This window comes from Sander vitreus, chromosome 7 (assembly GCF_031162955.1).
Source record: "Sander vitreus isolate 19-12246 chromosome 7, sanVit1, whole genome shotgun sequence".
Classification (NCBI taxonomy): Eukaryota; Metazoa; Chordata; class Actinopteri; order Perciformes; family Percidae; genus Sander; species Sander vitreus.
In genome coordinates this window covers 33184292-33188359 of record NC_135861.1, presented here as the reverse complement: position 1 = coordinate 33188359, position 4068 = coordinate 33184292, and the positions used below count along the sequence as shown (strand labels likewise).

The 4068-nt window shown below is 44.7% G+C and overlaps 1 long non-coding RNA gene across 1 annotated transcript in view; it reads right to left on the bottom strand.

Annotated features, from left to right (window-relative positions):
• LOC144521411 (uncharacterized) overlaps positions 1-963 on the bottom strand; it is a 39601-nt gene extending 38638 nt beyond the window's left edge. Inside the window, exon 1 of the long non-coding RNA XR_013502317.1 lies at positions 626-963. This is a non-coding gene — a long non-coding RNA (uncharacterized LOC144521411). The remainder of the gene's footprint in view (positions 1-625) is intronic.
• Positions 964-4068: the final 3105 nt, after the last annotated feature.

Here is a 4068-nt window from a genome sequence, read left to right as displayed (position 1 = left end):
CACTCTTATCTGTGTGTGTGTGTGTGTGTGTGTGTGTGTGTGTGTGTGTGTGTGTGTGTGTGTGTGTGTGTGTGTGTGTGTGTGTGTGTGTGTGTGTGAGGAAGGAATTAATGAAAGAAGGAAAGCCAACCTGATAAAGGGTATAAAGTACAACTGATAAATAGTTATGGTTGGTTCACAGTGCAGCACCTGTAAACTATTTGTCCTTAACAATGACCTCCTTTTGCCATTCCAGTGATGATGCAGAATTTTTACAAAGTACACACAAAACAACCCACATCCCCATGCATACCTGAAACAACATGCAGGCACGTACACAAGACTTGTGTCACATACGCACACCTATCTAATTATTGAGGTCCCTAGGGTAGCCTAGGACAAGATGTATATGTGAGTGAGTGTGTATAGGTGATTCCTGTAGAGTCATGTCACCCAGTTAGCCCAGTTCAACCATGGAGGACGGTCAGAAAGAAGGTTGGTCCCTTAGTTTACTCCGACCTCAACAGAAAACTCTGACACTCATCTGATCTCCTAAACTAATCCACAAACCACCTGAGGAGTATGGTTACAGACAATCTCATAGAGAAAAACAGAAAGTGTGGGTTGCAACAGTGAATCTGCTTACCTGTTAAGTTAGGAGCCCGTCTGTGGGCAGCCTCCGTGGATTGTTGTTCCTGTGTTGCAAACAAAGTAGCCTACGTGACAACAGTTTTGACTGTCTCCGGGAGTCCGGTTGCAGCAACTGCTTGTCCTCACGTGTGTCTCTCTTTACCAGCGTATTGCTTGCGTCCTAGTGAGCTGACACGCCATCAGTAACGCAATTGCAGTCATGTATTCCTTTTTGCTGTAACGCGTTCCACTTCCGGGATTGCTCCATTGCCATCGGAAATTCCGCCTGATTTCACTCTTTTCAGCCGGACGTCCGTTACTTTCCATTTGTATTGGTATTTGCTGCTTAGTCAAGTAATACAGACTGACTGACTGACTGACTGACTTACTGTCTGTTCTTCTTCTTTCAATTTTCGGCAGACTAGATGCCTTTACAGTACATATATTCCCATTTAGTATCCTATTTCCATAGGAATAATCTGGTTGCCTTGATGAATTCTAGGACAGCTTTAATGGTCCCAGGTTGGTTCTCTGTAGGATTCAACAGGTTTTGTAATGATATTGTTTTTGTGCCCAGGCTTTTCACTACTGCATACAGTATTTTTCTTTCTTCTGTGAATCCAGTGCATTCCATTAGTAGATGTTTAACTGTCTGTTGTTGTTTACATGGTCCATGTAGCCCATCTTCATGCTTTCCCATTTTTTCCAAGTCCCATGCAAATCCACAATGCCCCACCCTCAGCCTAGTCATCATAACTGTTTGTCATCTTTCCTTCCCAAATAACAATGGCCCTTTATCACACTTTCCTGGATGCTGTAATAATGCTGCCCCTTCTTCTCCCTCTCCCACTCCCCCTGCCACACAGCCGTGATGCTTTTATTAATAACATTCAGTTGACCCCAACTTCACTCTCAAGTCTACCTCCCTTTTGCTGCCCCATTAGCGTGCTCATTCCCCTCTAGCCCCACATGGGCTGGCACCCACAGGAACCCCACTGACTCTCCCGCCTGCTCAATCCTGAATAATGATATTAAAAGCTCTACCATAACATCAGACCTGGCTCCATCCCTCAGTGTCATCAAAACTGATGCAGAGTCTAAGCATATCACTGCTCTCCCTGGTTTTTCCTCCTCTACCCACTGCAGAGCCCATATTATAGCCATCAACTCTGCTGTATATACTGAAACCCCCTCAGACAGTCGCTTACATTTTACTATCCCCAAATGTGGGATGGAAAATGCAAACCCAAAACCAAACCCTGGTCCAATGTCTTTTGAAGAAGTCATTTTCCATGACATTAAAGAGCACTGGACTGATTACGCTTCCCTGTGGTGTTCCATTTTCAATGCATGTACCATCTGATAAAGCCTCTCCCACCCTAACCTGAATTACCCTGTTTTTTCAAAAGTCCTGTATCCAGTTAAGTGTACGCCCTTGTATCCCTGCACCATACAGCTTTATTATTAGCCCCTCTTTCCATAACATGTCATAAGCCTCCTCAATATCCAGAAACACTGCAATTACTCCCTCTCTATTTACCAAGGCTTTCTTTACATCCGATTCCAGGGAAATCACAGAGTCCATGGTGTTCCTACCTCTATGAAACCCACTTTGCATTGGCGTGAACCATCCCTCCTTCTCCAGTTTATACACTATTCTATCTGTCACGATTCTCTCCATTATTTTCCACATCACTGCCGTCAGTGCACTACGTCTATATGACCCTGGATGTGCTGCCTCTATCCCTGGCTTCAAACTTGGGACCACTACTGCTTGCTTTTAGGCTTCTCCAACTGATGTGTCCACCCCCAATCTTCCACAGTATCTCCTCCAACACTCTTTTTTTGCAGTCTTAATCACTCTTCTTGCCTTAGCCCTCTGCCTTTTGTACTCTATTGCATTATTCTGTGATGGACATCTTCTTAATACTCTGTAAGCACAGTTCCTATTCCTCACTACTTTATCACATGCCCTATTCCACTACGGGACACTCCCTTTCGCTTTATGGTCTTTCTTTAAAGGGATGCATTCATATGCTCTACTTAATATCATTGAACATAAACTGTTGTTCCACTCATCTATTGTTCCCTCCCCATTCACACTAGCAAGTCCGCTGTCACATCTATTACACTCGTAAAACAGATAATATCAACACAAGTTATGTCAATTCCCAACACACTAATGTGTCTATATAAGGCCTACACATTACTTTTATCACACCTACTGTGTTAAAAACGCACACACATGACGTTTCATTGGACAATGTTTACTCTTGCACCCAGCGCAGCGCAAAGCCCGACAAAAGTGTCTTTGCTAGTTTAAGACCGACGCAGTTGTCAATTTCCTGTCCATCGCCTGCGTCGTTTAAATAGCAAATGCACCTGTGCCCATCTGTGGCCCATGGGCGTGCTGGTCTTACAGGGAGGTGTGTTCAGGTGCATTCTGGGCGTGCTGGTCTTACAGGGAGGTGTGTTCAGGTGCATTCTGGGTGTGCTGGTCTTACAGGGAGGTGTGTTCAGGTGCATTCTGGGCGTGCTGGTCTTACAGGGATGTGTGTTCAGGTGCATTCTGGGCGTGCTGGTCTTACAGGGAGGTGTGTTCAGGTGCATTCTGGGTGTGCTGGTCTTACAGGGAGGTGTGTTCAGGTGCATTCTGGGCGTGCTGGTCTTACAGGGAGGTGTGTTCAGGTGCATTCTGGGAGTATTGCTATCTTGAGGCAGTGGGAAGTGATGGCACCATTGACCAACAAAAACCTGGTCTAAAGTCAATAACGCAGCATTTCATTGTTATTTTAACAGAGCATTAGTAAAATGCTCCTAGGCTCGTGCACAGCACATGCACACTATGCTTGTTACACACACAGGGACGCACAGCAGCACACACATTACAAATAAAAATTACAAATAAAAATATTACGGTGCTAATCCTCCATCATAACAGCAATGCTCCAAGGTCCAAACGCGCCTGGCTTTTAAAGGGAATGGGAGATGATCTCTGATTGGTTGATTGCATGTTACGCCCAAAACACACCTATGATTAATGAAGACACTAAGTACAAGCCTTTTGGACCATGCGCCCGGCGCACAGACCCTTTTTTCTGCCGTCAAACTAGCAAAAGTGGATTTGGACACGCCCTAAACACACCTGCACCAGGCACTTCACACCGTGCGCTTAGATCGTTAAAATAGGGCCACTAGTCCGTTTGTGACTACAGGTGCAAATATTATACTGCATATTTCTCTCAGAAGAAACCGTTTCCAATGTGAACTCTGCCTACTAACTAGGTCCCCTATCATTAGTGGCAAAAAGAGTAAGAGACACCACATTTGGCTGGCTGTCTGCCTGACAGCATTTTCATTTGTTCTAAGCTTCAGGATCACAGATGGCTTGTTCTTTTCATTCATGTAACCGTAATCAAAGCTTGATATTCTATTGTTAAGCTGCTCCAGTGTAAACAG